Source organism: Camelus dromedarius, chromosome 9, assembly GCF_036321535.1.
Source record: "Camelus dromedarius isolate mCamDro1 chromosome 9, mCamDro1.pat, whole genome shotgun sequence".
Taxonomy (NCBI): domain Eukaryota; kingdom Metazoa; phylum Chordata; class Mammalia; order Artiodactyla; family Camelidae; genus Camelus; species Camelus dromedarius.
This window is the reverse complement of record NC_087444.1, coordinates 58,993,720-59,010,947: the sequence shown is the minus strand read 5'-3', so window position 1 is coordinate 59,010,947 and position 17,228 is coordinate 58,993,720.

Below are 17,228 nucleotides of genomic sequence, written 5' to 3'. Positions count from 1 at the left end.
GAAAGGCAATCTTCACCTAGCTTTTTGGGAGCACAAAGATTCTTTTAAGTTGGAAATTGCACAACATACATATATACGGGGAGGTACTATTTCCAACTCGGTTTTACAGTGAAAACTGCAGGAACGTCAAACCGGTACTAGGAAACAGACTGAGAAACCAAAGTAAGTGTTTCTATGCAACCCGTTCCCTATGTGCTAGTTGAACGAAAGTCTCCCTTCGTGGTCAGCTCTGAACGATATGTGTGTGTGAAAGCCTTCCTTCACATACGTTGTTAGGAACACAAAGCTACTTTTTAGTTGGAAACTGCAATACATATATATATATGATGATGTTCAAGCCCCAAGTCGATTTCACAGTGAAAACTGCAGGATCTTCAAACCTTCATTGGGAAACAGACTGAGAAACAAGGGTAAGTGTTTTTCCTGCAAACATTTCCCTTTTTGCTATTTGTATGAACGTCTCTCCACTTGCTCAGTTCTGAGTGATAAGTGTGTGTGAAAGCCGTCCATTACATAACTTGTTGGGAACACAAGGTTTCTTTTCTGTTGGAAAGTGCACTACATATATATATATGGGGAGGTACTAGCTCCAACTCATTTTTGCAGTGAAAACTGCAGAAACAGCATAACGGCCCCAGGAAACAGACTGAGGATCCAGATTAATTGTTTCTCCTACAACACGTTCCCTTTGTGCTAGTTGAACGAACGTCTCCCCACATGCTCAATTCTGAGAGATCAGTGTGTGTGAAAGCCGTCCTACACCCAGCTTGTTGGGAGCACTAATTTTCTTTTCAGTTGGAAACTACACTACATACATATATATGGGGAGGTACAAACTCCAACTCGATTTTACAGTGAAAACTGCAGGAACATCCAACGGGCACTAGGAAACATACTGAGAAACCAGAGTAAGTGTTTCTCCTGCAAACAGTTCCATATGTGCTAGTTGAAAGAAAGTCTCTCCACATGCTCAGTTCTGAGAGAGGAGTGTGCATGAAAGCAGTACTTCACATAGGTTGTTGGGAACACAAAGTTTCTTTTCAGTTGGAAACTGCAATACATACATATATATGGGGAGGTTCAAGCTCCAACTCGGCTTTACACTGAAAAATGCAGGAACTTCTAACCGGTATTTTGAAAAACAGAGAAACCAGAGAAAGTGTTTCTCCAGCAAACCGTTCTCTTTGTGCTAGTTGAACGAACGTCTCTCAACATGCTCAATTCTGAGAGATAAGTGTGTGTGAATGCTGTCCTTCAACTAGGTTTTTGGGAAAACAAAGGTTCTTTTCACTTGGAAAATGCACTACATATACGTATATGGGGAGGTAATAGCTCCAACACAGTTTTACAGTGAAAACTGCTGGAACTTCAAACCAGCACTATGAAAGAGACTGAGAAAACAAGTATGTGTTTCCCCTGCAAACTGTTCTCTATGTGCTATTTGAATGAACGCCTCTCCACATGATCATTTTGGACAGATAACTGTGTGAGAAGGCCGCCCTTCACTTAACTTGTTGGGAACACAAAGTTTTTTTCAGTTGGAAATTTCACTAGATACATATATATGGGGTGGTTCAAGCTCCAACTCGGTTTTACTGTGAAAAATGCAGGAACTTCAAACCGGCACTAGGAAATAGACTGAGAAACCAGAATAAGTGTTTCTCCTGCAACCTGTTCCCTTTGTGCTATTTGAACGAACGTCTCTTCACATGCTCATTTCTGAGTGATAAATGTGTGTGAAAGCCGTTCATTACGTAACATGTTTGGAACACAAAGTTTCTTTACTGTTGGAAACTGCACTACATATATATATATATGGGGAGGTTCTAGCTCCAAATCATTTTTGCAGTGAAAAATGCAGAAACATCATAACGGCCCTAGGAAACAGACTGAGGATTCAGAGTAATTGTTTCTCCTGCAACACGTTCCCTTTGTGCTAGTTGAATGAACGTCTCCCCACATGCTCAATTCTGAGAGATCAGTGTGTGTGAAAGCCTTCCTACACCCAGCTTGTTGGGAGCACTAATTTTCTTTTCAGTTGGAAACTGCACGACATACATATATATGGGGAGGTACAAACTCCAACTCGATTTTACAGTGAAAACTGCAGGAACATCCAACGGGCACTAATAAACATACTGAGAAACCAGAGTAAGTTTTTCTCCTCAAACAGTTCCATATGTGCTAGTTGAAAGAAAGTCTCTCCACATGCTCAGTTCTGAGAGAGGAGTGTGCATGAAAGCAGTACTTCACATAGGTTGTTGGGAACACAAAGTTTCTTTACTGTTGGAAACTGCACTACATATATAAATATGGAGAGGTTCTAGCTCCAAATCATTTTTGCAGCGAAAACTGCAGAAACATCATAACAGCCCTAGGAAACAGACTGAGGAACTAGAGTAATTGTTTTTCCTGCAACACGTTCCATTTTTGCTATTTGAATGAACGTCTCACCAGATGCTCAATTCTGAGAGATCAGTGTGTGTGAAAGCCGTCCTTCACCTAGCTTGGTGTGAACACAAAGTTCTTTTCAGATGGATACTGCACTGCTTACATATATGTGGGGAGGTATTAGCTCCAACACGGTTTTACTGTGAAAATCACAGGAACTTCTTACCGACACTAGGAAACAGACTGAGAAAACAGATTAAGTGTTTCTCCAGCCACCCGTTTCTTTTGTTCTAGTTCAACGAACGTCTCTCAACATGCTCAGTTCTGTGAGAGAATTGTGTGTGAAAGCCGACCTTCACCTAGCTTTCTGGAAGCACAAAATTTCTTTTAACTTGGAAACTGCACAACATACATATATACGGTTAGGTACTATTTCCAACTCGGTTTTACAGTGAAAACTGCAGGAACATCAAACCGGCACTAGGAAACAGACTGAGAAACCAATGTAAGTGTTTCTATGCAACCCGTTCCCTATGTGCTAGTTGAATGAAAGTCTCCCTTCGTGGTCAGCTCTGAACGATATGTGTGTGTGAAAGCCTTCCTTCACATACGTTGTTAGGAACACAAAGTTACTTTTCAGTTGGAAACTGCAATACATACATATATATGGGGAGGTTCAAGCTCCAACTCGGCTTTAAACTGAAAAATGCAGGAACTTCAAACCAGTACTGTGAAACAGACAGAGAAACAAGAGAAAGTGTTTCTCCTGCAACACGTTCCCTTTGTGGTGGTTGAACTAACGTCTCTCAACATGCTCATTTCTGAGAGATAAGTGGGTGTGAAAGCTGATTTTCACCTAGCTTGTTGGGAACACAAACTTTCTTTTCATTGGGATACTGCACTGCATTCATATTTATGGGGGAGCTCCTAGCTCCAATTCGGATTTACTGAGTAAACGGCAGGAATATCCAACCAGCACTAGGAAACAGACTGAGAAACCAGAATAAGTGTTTCTCCAACATACCATTCCCTTTGTGCTAGTTGAACGAACGTCTCTCCACATGATCGGTTCTGAGGGTAAGTTTGAATGGCAGCTGTCCTTCACCTAGCTTGATGGGAACACAAATTTCTTTTCAGTTGGAAACTGCACTTCATACATATATATGAGGAGGTATTAGCTCCAAATCGATTTTACTGTGAAAAACACAGGAATATATTACCGGCACTAGGAAACAGATGGAGTAATCAGAGTAAGTGTTCCTTAGGCCACACGTTTCCTTTGTCGTAGTTCAACGAACGTGTATCAACATGCTCAGTTCCGTGTGATAATTGTGTGTGAAAGCCATACTTCAGCTAGCTTGTGGGGAGCACAAATTTTCTTTTCAGTTGGAAACTCACTACATACATATATATGGGGAAGTACAAACTCCAACTCGATTTTACAGTGAAAACTGCAGGAACTCCAAACCGGCACTAGGAAACAGACTGAGAAAACAGAGTATGTGTTTCTCCTGCAAACCGTTCCCTTCGTTCTAGTTGAACGAAAGTCTCTATTCGTGGTCAGCTCTGAACGATAAGTGTGTGTGAAAGCCATCCTCTACCTAGCTGGTTGGGAACACAGCTTCTTTTCACTTGGAGACTGCAATACATACATATATACGGGGAGGTCCTAACTCCAACTTTGTTTTATAGTGAAAACAGCAGGAACTTCAATCTGGCACTAGGAAAAAGAGTGAGAAACCAGAGAATTTGTTTCTCCTTCAAACCGTTCCCTATGTGCTAGTTGAACGAACGTCTCTCCACATGCTCAGTTCTGATAGAGGAGTGTGCATGAAAGCCGTACTTCACATAGGTTGTTGGGAACACAAAGTTTCTTTTCAGTTGGAAACAGCAATACATACATATATATGGGGAGGTTCAAGCTCCAACTCAGCTTTACACTGAAAACTGCAGGAACATCAAACCGGTACTGTGAAACACACAGAGAAACCAGAGAAAGTGTTTCTCCTGCAAACCGTTCCCTTTGTGCTAGTTGAATGATCTTCTCTCAACATGCTCAGTTCTGAGGGATAAATGTGTGTGAATGCCGTCCATCAACTAGGTTTTTGGGAAAACAACGGTTCTTTTCTCTTGGAAAATGCACTACATATATTTATATGGGGAGGTAATATTTCCAACACGGTTTTACAATGAAAACTGCAGGAACTTCTATCCGGCATTGGAAACAGAGTGAGAAACGAGAGAAATTGTTTCTCCTGCAAACCGTTCCCTTTGTGCTTGTTGAACGAACATCTCTCTACATGCTCAGTTCTGAGAGATGTGTGTGTGAAAGCCTCCCTTCTCCTATGTTGATGGGAACACAAAATTTCTTTTCATTTGTTAACTGCACTGCATATATATATGTGGGGAGCTCCTATCTCCAAGTCGGTTTTACTGTGAAAAACGCAGGAACATCTTACCGGCACTAGGAAACAGACTGAGTAATAAGAGTAAGTGTTTCTCAGGCCACCCGATTCCTTTGTGCTTGTTCAACGAACGTGTCTCAACGTGCTCAGTTATGTGTGATAATTGTGTGTGATAGCCATAATTCAGCTAGCTTGTTGGGAGCACAAAGTTTTTTTCAGTTGGAAACTGCACTACACACATATATATGGGGAGGTAAAAACTCCAACTCGATTTTACAGTGAAAACTGCTAGATCTTCAAACCGGCACTAGGAAACAGACTGAGAAAACAGAGTATGTGTTTCTCCTGCAACCCGTTCCCTTCGTGCTTGTTGAACGAAAGTCTCTCTTCGTGGTCAGCTCTGAATGACAATTGTGTGTGAAAGCCGTCCTTCACCTAGCTGTTTGGGAACACAGCTTCTTTTCACTTGGAGACAGCAATACATACATATATATGGGGAGGTTCTAACTCCATCTTGGATTTATAGTGAAAAAAGACGGAACTTCAATCTTGCACTAGGAAACAGAGTGAGAACCCTGAGAAATTGTTTCTACTGCAAACTGTTCCCTATGTGCTTGTTGAATGAACGGCTCTCCACATGCTCAGTTCTGAGAGAGGAGTGTGCATGAAAGCCGTACTTCACATAGCTTGTTGGGAACACAAAGTTTCTTTCAGTTGTAAAAGCAATACATACATATATATGGGGATGTTCAAGCTCCTACTCGGCTTTAGAGTGAAAACTGCAGGAACTTCAAACCGGTACTTTGAAAAACAGAGAAACCAGAGAAAGTGTTTCTTCAGCACACCGTTCCATTTGTGCTAGTTGAACGAACGTGTCTCAACATGCTCAATTCTGAGACATAAGTGTGTGTGAATGCTGTCCTTCAACTAGGTTTTTGGGAAAACAAAGGTTCTTTTCACTTGGAAAATGCACTACATATATGTTTATATGGAGGTAATTGCTCCAACACATTTTTACAGTGAAAACTGCTGGAACTTCAAACCAGCACTATGAAAGAGACCGAGAAAACAGAGTATGTGTTTCTCCTGCAAATCATTCTCTATGTGCTATTTGAATGAACATCTCTCCAAGTGTTCATTTCGGAGAGATAACTGTGTGTGAAAGCCGTCCTTCACCTAGATTTTTGGGAACACAAAGTTTCTTTTCAGTTGGAAACTGCACTACATAGATATATATGGCGAGGATCTACCTCCAACTCTGCTTTACACTAAAAACTGAAGGAGCTTCAAACCACTACTATGAAACAGAGAAACAAGTGTAATTGTTTCTCCTGCAAATGATTCTTTTTGTGCTAGTTGAACGAATGTCTCTCGACATGCTAAGTTCTGAGATTTATGTGTGTGTGAATGCCGTACTTCACCAAGCTTCTTTGGAACACAAAGTTTCTTTTCACTTGGAAAATGCTCTACATACATATATATGGGGAGGTACAAGCTCGAAATCGGATTTAGAGTGAAAACAGCAGGAACGTCAATACGGCATTTGAAACAGACTGAGAAACCATAGTAAGGGTTTCTCCTGCAAACATTTCCCTTTGTGCTAGTTGAACGAACGTCTTTCCACATGTTCAATTCTGAGAGATAAGTGGGTGTGAAAGCTGATTTTACCTAGCTTGTTTTGAACACAAACTTTCTTTTCATTGGAAAACTGCACTGCATTCATATATATGGGGAGCTCCTAGCTCCAACTCGGATTTACAGAGTAAACAGCAGGAATATCAAACCACCACTAGGAAACAGACTGAGAAACCAGAATAAGTGTTTCTCCAGCATACCGTTCCCTTTGGGCTAGTTGAACGAACGTCTCTCCACATAATCAGTTCTGACGGTAAGTTTGAATGACAGCCGTCTGTCACCTAGCTTGTTGGGAACACAAAGTTCTTTTCAGTTGGAAACTGCACTTCATACATATATATGAGGAGGTATTAACTCCAAATCGGTTTTACTGTGAAAAACGCAGGAATATCTTACTGGTACTAGGAAACAGACTGAGTATCAGTGTAAGTGTTCCTTAGGCCACCCATTTCCTTTCTGCCAGTTCAACGAACATGTCTCAACATGCTCAGTTCTGTGCGATAATTGTGTATGAAAGCCATACTTCAGCTAGCTTGTTGGAAGCACAAATTTTCTTTCAGTTGGAAATTTCACTAGATACATATATATGGGGTGGTTCAAGCTCCAACTTGGTTTTACAGTGAAAACTGCAGGAACTTCAATCTGGCACTGGGAAACAGAGTGAGAAACCAGAGAAATTGTTTCTCCTGCCAACCGTTCTCTATGTGCTAGTTGAACGAACGTCTCTCCACATGCTCAGTTCTGAGAGATAAGTGTGTGTGAAAGCCGTACTTCAAATAGATTGTTGGGAAGACAAATTTTCTTTTCAGTTGGAAACTTCATTACATAAATGCATATGGGGAGATACAAGCTCCAACTCAGTTTTACAGTGAAATATGCAGGAACTTCAAACTGGCCCTGGGAAACAGACTGTGAAAGCAGAGTATGTGTTACTTCGGCAACACATTCCCTTTGTGTTAGTTGAACGAAAGTCTCTTTAAATGCTCAGTTCAGAAATATAAGTGGGTGTGAAAGCCGTCCTTCACCTAGCTTGTTGGGAACACAAAGTTTCTTTTCAGTTGGAAACTGCACTGCATACATATATATGGGGAGGTATTAGATCCAAATCGGTTTTACTGTGAAAAATGCAAGAACATCTTACCGGTAATAGGAAACAGACTGAGTAATAAGAGTAAGTGTTTATCAGGCCACCTTTTTCCTTTGTGCTAGTTCAAAGAACGTGTCTCAACATACTCAGTTATGTGTGAAAATTGTGTGTAATAGCCATAATTCAGCTAGCTTGTTGGGAGCATAAATTTTCTTTTCAGTTGGAAACTGCACTACATACATATATATGGGGAGGTAAAAACTCTAACTTGATTTTACAGTGAAAATTGCTGGATCTTCAAACTGGCACTTGTAAAGAGACTGAGAATTCAGAGTAATTGTTTCTTCTGCTAAATGTTCCGTTTGTACTAGTTGAAAGAACGTCTCTCCACATGCTCAGTTCTGAGAGATAAGTGTGTTTGAAAGCCGTCCTTCAACTGGTTTGTTGGGAAAACAAAGTTTCTTTCATTTGGAAACTGCACTGCATACATATATAAACGGAGATAATAGCTCCAACTCGGTTTTACAGTGAAAATTGCATGAACTTCATACTGGCACTGGGAAACAGACTGAGAAACCAAAGTAAATATTTATCCTGAAACCCGGTCCCTGTGTGTTAGCTTAACGAACGTCTCCCACCTTCTCAGTTATGAGAGATAAGTGTGTGTGAAAGCCTTCCTTCACCTAGATTTTTGGGAACACAAAGTTTCTTTTCAGTTGGAAACTGCACTACATAGATATATACGTGGAGGTACTACCTCCAACACGTAATTACAGTGAAAACTGCAGGATATTCAAACCTGAACTTGTAAAGAGACTGAGAAATCAGAGTAATTTTTTTTTCTGCAACATGTTCTGTTTGTGCTAGTTGAAGGAACGTCTCTCCACATGCTCAGTTCTGAAAGATAAGTGTGTATGAAAGCCATCCTTCAAAGAGTTTGTTGGTAACACAAAGTTTCTTTTAATTTGGAAACTGCAATACATACATATATATGGTGAGGAACAAGCTCCAACACGGTTTTACAGGGAAAACTGCAGGAACTTCTAACCGGCACTAGGAAACAGACTGAGAAGCCAGAGTAAAAGTTTCTCCTGCAACCCATTCCCTTTGAGCTAGTTGAACGAACGTCTCCCCACATGTTCAGTTCTGAGAGAGAAGTGTGTGTGAAAGTCGTCCTTCACATAGCTTTTTGGAAACACAAAGATTATTTTCATTTGGGAAGTGAACTACATACATATATATGGGGAATTTCAAGCTCCAACACGATTAAAGTGAAACCTGCAGGAACTTCAAACCAGCAATGGGAAACAGACTGGGAAAGCAGAGTAATTGTATCACCTGCAAACAGTTCCCTTTGTGTTACTTGATCGAACGTCTCTCCACAGGCTCAGTTATGAGAGATAAGTGTGTGTTAATGCCGTCCTTCAATTAGCTTCTTGGGAAAACAAAGTTTATTTCCATTTGGAAACTGCACTACATATATATATTAGTGGAGATACTAACTCCAACTCGTTTTTACAGTGAAAATTGTAGGAGGATCAAACGGCACTGGGAAACAGACTGAGAAAGCAGAGTATCTGTTACTTCGGAAACACTTTCCTTTATGCTAGTTGAACGAACGTCTCTCTACATGCTCAGTTCAGAAATATAATTGTGTGTGAATGCAGTCCTTCACCTAGCTTGTTGGGAACACAAAGTATCTTTTCAGTTGGAAACTGCATTACATACATATATATGGGGGATACTAGCTCCAAATTGGTTTTACAGTGAAAATTGTAGGAGCTTCAAAATGGCACTGGGAAACACACTGAGAAACATAGTAAGTGTTTCCCTTGCAACCTGTTCCCTTTGTGCTAGTTGAACGAACGTCTCTCTTCATGCTCATTTCTGAGAGTAAATTATGAGTGAAAGCGATTGTTCAACTAACATGTTGGTAAAAAAAAGTTCCTTTTCAGTTGTTAACTGCACTACATACATATATATGGGGAAGTACTAGCTCAAAATCTGTTTTACAGTGAAACTGCAGGAATTTCAACGTGGCACTAGGAAACAGAGTGATAAAGCAGAGTAAGTGTTTCCTCTTCAAACCGTTCCCTTTGTGCTAGTTGAACGAACGTCTCCCCACATACTCAGATCTGAGAGTTAAGTGTGTGTGAAAGCCGTCCTTCAACTAGCTTGTTGGGAACACAAAGTTTCTTTTCAGTTGGAAACTGCACTACCTTCATATATATGCGGAGATACTAGCTCCAACACTGTTTTACAGTGAAAACTGCAGGAACTTCATACCGACAAAAGGAAAGACAGTGAGAAAGCAGAGTAAGTGTTTCTCCTGCAACCCGTTACTTTTGTGCTAGTTGAACGAACGTCTCTCCACATGCTCAGTTCTGAGAGATTAGTGTGAGTGAAAGTCGAACTTCAACGAGATTTTGGGAACACAAAGTTCCTTTTCAGTTGGAAAATTCACTACATACATATATCTGCTTAGATACTAGCTCCAACTCGGTTTTACAGTGAAAATTGCAGGAACTTCAAACCGTTACTGTGAAACAGACAGAGAAATCAGAGAAAGTGTTTCTCCTGCAAACCGTTCCCTTTGTGGTAGTTGAACGTACGTCTCTCCACATGCTCAGCTCTGAGGGATAACTTTGTGTGAAAGCCGTCCTTCACCTAGATTTTTGGGAACACAAAGTTTCTATTCATTTGGAATCTGCACTTCATAAATATATATGATGATGTCGAAGGCCCAACTCGGTTTTACAGTGAAAACTGAAGGAGCTTCAAACCTTCTTTGGGAAACAGACTGAGAAACTAGAGTAAGTGTTTTTCCTACAAACTTTTCCCTTTGTGCTATTTGTACGAACGTCTCTCCACATGCCCAGTTCTGAGAGAGAAGGGTGAGTGAAAGCCGTCCTTCACCTAGCTGGTTGGGAACACAGCTTCTTTTCACTTGGAAACAGCAATACATATATATATATATATATACGGGGAGGTTCTAACTCCAACTCGGTTTTACAGTGAAAACAGAAAGAACTTCAATCCAACACTGGGAAACAGAGTGAGAAACCAGAGAAATTGTTTCTCCTGCAAACCGTTCCCTATGTGCTTGTTGAAAGAACGCCTCTCTACATGCTCAGTTCTGAGAGATGTGTGTGTGAAACGTTCATTAAACTATGTTGTTGGGAACACAAAGATTCTTTTCAGTTGGAAACAGCACTACATACATATATAAGTGGAGATTCTCGCTCCAACACGGCTTTACAGTGAAAAAACAAGAACTCCATACCGGCAGTAGGAAACAGACTGAGAAACCAGAGTAAGTGTTTCTACTGCAAACCGTTTCCTAGGTGCTAGTGGAACGAACGTCTCTGCACATGCTCACTTCTGAGATTTAAGTGTGTGTGAAAGCCATCGTTAACCTAAATTGTTGGGAACAAAAAGTTTCTTTTAAGTTAGAAATTGCACTCCATACATATATATGGGGAGATACTAGCTCCAAATCAGTTCGACTTTGAAAACGGCAGGAACATCAAACCGGCACTGGGAAACAGACAAAGATATCAGAGTAAGTGTTTCTTCTAAAACCAATTCCATTTGTGCCTGTTGATCGAACGTCTCTCAACATGCTCAGTTCTGAGAGATAATTGTGTGTGAAAGCCTTCTTTCAAATAGCTTGTTGGGAACACAAAGTTTCTCTTCATTTGGAAACTGCACTGCATATAAATATAAACGGAGATACTAAATAAACTCGGTTTTACAGTGAAAATTTCATGAGCTTCATACCGGCACTGGGAAACAGACTGAGAAACCAGAGTAATTATTTCTCCTGAAACCCGGTCCCTGTGTGCTAGTTGAACGATCGTCTCCCACATTCTCAGTTATGAGAGATAAGTGTGTGTGAAAGCATTTCTTCACCTAGATTTTTGGGAACACAAAGATTCTTTTCAGTTGGAAACTGCACTACATAGATATATATGTGGAGGTACTACCTCCAACACGTAATTACAGTGAAAACTGCAGGATCTTCAAACCGGAACTTGTAAAGAGACTGAGAAATCAGAGTAATTGTTTTTTCTTCAACATGTTCCGTTTGTGCTAGTTGAACAAACGTCTCTCCACATGCTCAGTTTTGAGAGATAAGTGTGTATGAAAGCCGCCCTTCAAAGAGTTTGTTGGGAACACAAAGTTTCTTTTAATTTGGAAACTGCAATACATACATATATATGGTAAGGTACAAGCTCCAACACTCTTTTACAGTGAAAACTGCAGGAACTTCAAACCGGCACTAAGAAACAGAGTGAGAAGTAACAGTAAGTGTTTCTCCTGAAATCCGTTCCCTTTGTGCTAGTTGAACGAACGTCTCTCCACATGTTCAGTTCTGAGAGAGAAGTGTGAGTGAAAGCCGCACTTCACACAGCTTTTTGGAAACACAAAGTTTATTTTCATTTGGGAAGTGCACTACTTACATATATATTGGTAGGTTCAAGCTACAACATGGTTAAAGTGAAACCTGCAGGAACTTCAAACCGGCAATGGGAAACAGACTGAGAAAACAGAGTAATTGTTTCACCTGCAAACAGTTCCCTTTGTGTTAGTTGATCGAACGTCTCTCCACATGCTCAGATATGAGAGATAATTGTGTGTGAAAGCCGTCCTTCACCTAGCTTGTTGGGAACACCAAGTTTCTTTTCATTTGGAAACTGCACTACATACATATATTTTTGGAGATACTAGCTCCAACTATTTTTTTCAGTGAAAATTTTAGGAGTTTCAAACCGGCACTGGGAAACAGACTGAGAATGCAGAGTAATTGTTTCTCCTGCTAACCGTTTCATTTATGCTAGTTGAATGAACGTCTCTCAACACGCTCAGTTCTGAGAGATAATTATGTGTGAAAGCCGTTCTTCAACTAGCTTGTTTGGAACACAAAGTTTCTTTTCATTTGGAATCTGCACTGCATACATATATATGGGGAAGTACAAGCTCCAAATCATTTTTACAGTGAAAAATGTCAAAACTTCAAACCGGCACTTGGAAACAGACTGAGAAAGCAGAGTAAGTGTTTCTCTGGCAACCTGTTCCCTTTGTGTTAGTTGAACTAACGTCTCTCCACATGCTCAATTTTGAGAGATAATTGTTTGTGAAAGCCATCGTTAACTTAATTTGTTGGAAACAAAAAGTTTCCGTTCAGTTGGAAACTGCAATCCATACAGATATATGGGGAGGTACAATCTCAAGCTCGGTTTTACAGGGAAAACTGCAGGAAAATCAAAACGGCAATTGAAAACAGAATGAGAAACCAGAGTAAGGGTTTCTCCTGCAACCGTTCAATTGTGTTAGTTGAACGAACGTCTCTCTACGTGCTAGTTCTGAGAGATAATTGTGTGTGAAAGATGTCCTTCAAGTAGCTTGTGGGGAAAATAAAGTTTCTTTTCAGTTGGAAACAGCACTACATACATATAAATGGGGAGATACAAGCTCCAAATCGGGTTTACAGTGAAAACTGCAGGAACTTCAAACCAGCATTAAGAAACAGAGTGAGAAGTCACAGTATGTGTTTCTCCTGCAACCCGTTCACTTTGTGCTAGTTGAACGAACATCTCTCCACATGTTCAGTTCTGAGAGAGAAGTGTGTGTGAAAGCCGTCCTTCACATAGCTTTTTGGGAACACAAAGTTTATTTTCATTTGAGAAGTGCACTACATACATATATATGGGGAGGTACAAGCTCCATCACGGTTAAAGTGAAACCTGCATTAACTTCAAACCGGCATGAGAAACAGACTTAGAAATCAGATTAAGTGTTTCACCTGCAACCCGTTTCCTTTGTGTTAGTTGAAGGAACGTCTCTCCACATGTTCAGTTCTGAGAGATGATTCTGTGTGAAAGCCGTCCTTCACCTAGCTTGTTGGGAACACATAATTTGTTTTCAGCAGAAACAGCACCAGATATAAATATATGTGGATATAATGGCTCCAAAATTCTTTTACAGTGTGAACTGCAGGAGCATCAAACCAGCCCTGTGAAACAGACTGAGAAAGCAGAGTAAATGTTTCTCCTGCAACCCGTTCCCTTTGTGTTTGTTGAACGAATGTCTCTACATGCTCAGTTCAGAGAGATAAGTGTGTGTGAATGCCTCCCTTCACAAAGCTTTTTGGAAGACAAAGTTTCTTTTAATTTGGAACCTGCACTGCATACAAATATATGGGAAGGTACAATCTCCAACTAGGTTTTACAGTGAAAACTGCAGGAACTTCAAACCGGCCCAGGGAAACAGACTGAGAAACAGAGTATGTGTTTCTTCGGCAACACATTCCCTTTGTGCTAGTTGAACGAACGTCTCTCCACATGCTCAGTTCTGAGAGATAAGTGTGTGTGAAAGCCAACCTTCACCTAGCTTGTTGGGAACACAAAGTTTCTTTTCAGTTGGAAACTGCACTACCTACTTATATAAGGTTAGGTACAAATTCCAAATCGGTTTTACAGTGAAAACTTCAGGAACATCAAACCGGCATTTGAAAACACACTGAGAAAGCAGGGTAAGTTCTTCTCCTGAACCCGTTCTATATGTGCTACTTGAACGAACGTCTCTCCACCTGCTCAGTTCTGAGAGTTATTTTGGTGTTAAAGCCGTCTTTCAACTAGGTCGTTGGGAACACATAGATTCTTTTCAGTTGGAAACTGCACTACATACAAATATATGGGGAGATAATAGCTCAAACTCGGTTTTATAGTGAACACTGCAGGAGCTTTAAACCGGCACTGGGTAACAGACTGAGAAAGCAGAGAATGTGTTAATCCTGAAACCCGTTCCATTTGTGCTAGTTGAATGAACGACTCTCCACTTGCTCAGTTCTGAGAGATATTTTTGTGTTAAAGCCGTCTTTCAAGTAGCTTGTTGGGAACACAAAGTTTCTTTTCAGTTGGAAACTACACTACATACATATATATGTGGTGGTAATAGCTCCAACACTGAATTACATTGAAACCTGCAGGAACTTCAAACCGGCACTTTTAAAGCTGTCTGAGAAATCAGAGTAATCTTTTCTCCTCGAACTGGTCCCATTTGTGCTAGTTGAACGAAGCGTCTCTCAACATGCACAGTTTTCAGTGATAATTGTGTGTGAAAGCCGTACTTCAACAACTTTGTTGGGAACACAAAGATTCTTTTCATTTGGAATCTGCACTGCATACATATATATGGGGACGTACAAGCTCCAAATTCTTTTTACAGGTAAAAAACCAGGAACTTAAAACCGGCAATGGGAAACAGTCTGGGAAAGCAGAGTAAGTGTTTATACTGCAACCCGTTCCCTTTGGGATAGTTGAACGAACTTCTATACCCATGCTCAATTCTGAGAGTTAAGTGTGTGTGAAAGCCATCGTAAATATAATTGTTGGGAACAAATAGTTTCTTTTCACTTGGAAACTACACTACATCATATATATGGGCAGACACTGGCTCCAAATCTGAACTACAGTGAAATCTGCAGGAACTTCAAAACGTCACTGGGAAACAGAATGGGAAAGTAGAGTAAGTGTTTCTTCTCCAAACAGTTTCCTTTATACTTGTTGAACAAACGTCTCCCCACATGCTCAGTTCTGAGAATTAATTGTGTGTGAATGCCGTCCTTCACATAGCTTGTTGGGAACACAAAGTTTCTTTTCATTTGGGAACTACACTACATAAATATATATGTGGAGGTAGTAGCTCCAACACGGCTTTACTGTGAAAACTGCAGGAACCTCTAACTGGCACTTGGAAGGAGCCTGAGAAATCAGAGAAAGTGTTTATCCTGCAACCCGTTCCCTTTGGGCAATTTGAACAAACGTCTCCACACATGCTCAGTTCTGAGAGATATGTGGGTTTGAAAGCCGTACTTCAACTAGCTTGTTGGGAAGACAAAGTTTCTTTTCAGTGGGAAATTGCACTACATATATACATATGGGGAGATACAAGCTCCAACTCGGTTTTACAGTGAAAACTGCAGGAACTGTAAACCAGCACTGGGAAACAGACTGAGAAAACAGAGTATGTGTTACTTCGGAAACACTTTCCTTTATGCTAGTTGCACGAAAGTCTCTCTACATGCTCAGTTCAGAAATATAAGTGTGTGTGAATGCAGTCCTTCACCTAGCTTGTCGGGAACTCAAAATTTCTTTTCAGGTGGAAAGTGCATTACATACATATATGGGGGATACTAGCTCCAAAACGGTTTTACAGTGAAAATTGTAGGAGCTTCAAGCCAGCACTGGGAAACAGACTGAGAATGCATAGTAAGTGTTTCCCCTGCTACCTGTTCCCTTTGTGCTAGTTGAACGAACATCTCTATTCATGCTCATTTCTGAGAGCAAATTATGAGTGAAAGCGATTGTTCAACTAACTTGTTGGTAACAAAAAGTTTCTTTTCAGTTGTTAACTGCACTACATACATATATATGGGGAGGTACTATCTCCAAATCTGTTTTACAGTGAAACTGCAGGAACTTCAACGTGGCACTAGGAAACAGAGTGATAAAGCAGAGTAAGTGTTTATTCTGCAAAACATTCCTTTGTGGTAGTTGAACGAACGTCTCTCCACATGCTCAGATCTGAGAGTTAAGTGTGTGTGAAAGCCGTCCTTAAAATAGCTTGTTGGAAACACAAAGTTTATTTTCAGATGGAAACTGCACTACATATAAATATATGGTTAGGCACAAACTCCAAATCTTTTTTACATTGAACGCTGCAGGAGTTTCAAACCGGCACTGGGTAACCGACTGAGAAAGCAGAGTATTTGTTAGTCCTGCAACCCGTTCCATTTGTGCTAGTTGAACGAACGTCTATACACATGCTCAGTTCTGAGAGATATTTTTGTGTTAAAGCCGTCTTTCAACTTGCTTGTTGGGAACACAAATTTTCTTTTCTGTTGGAAACTACACTACATACATATATATGTAGTGGTAATAGCTCCAACAGTGATTTACATTGAAACATGCAGGAACTTCAAACCGGCTCTTTTAAAGTTGTCTGAGAAAACAGAGTAAGCGTTTCTCCTCCAACTCGTTCCATTTGTGCTAGTTGAATGAACGTCTCTCAACATGCGCAGTTTTCAGTGATAATTGTGTGTGAAAGCCGTCCTTCAACAAGTTTGTTGAGAACACAAAGATTCTTTTCATTTGGAATCTGTACTTCATATATATATATGGGGACGTACAAGCTCCAAATCCTTTTTACAGTGAAAAAAGCAGGAACTTCAAACCGGCAATGGGAAACAGTCTGGGAAAGTAGAGTAAGTGTTTATACTGCAACCCGTTCCCTTTGGGATAGTTGAAAGAACGTCTCTCCACATGCACAGTTCTGAGAGTTAAATGTGTGTGAAAGCCAACGTAAACATAATTGTTGGGAACAAAAATTTTCTTTTCACTTGGAAAGTGCACTAAATTTACATATATAAGCATATACTATCTCCAAATCTGTACTACAGTGAAATCTGCAGGAACTTCAAACCGGCACTGGGAAACAGACTGAGAAACTAGAGAAATTGTTTCTAATCCAAACAGATCCCTTTGTACTTGGTGTCGAACTTCTCTCCACATGCTCAGTTCTGAGAAATAAGTGTGTGTGAATGCCGTCCTTCATATAGCTTGTTGGGAACACAACGTTTCTTTTCATTTGTAAACTACACTACATACCTATATATGTGGAGGTAGTAGCTCCAACACGGTTTTACA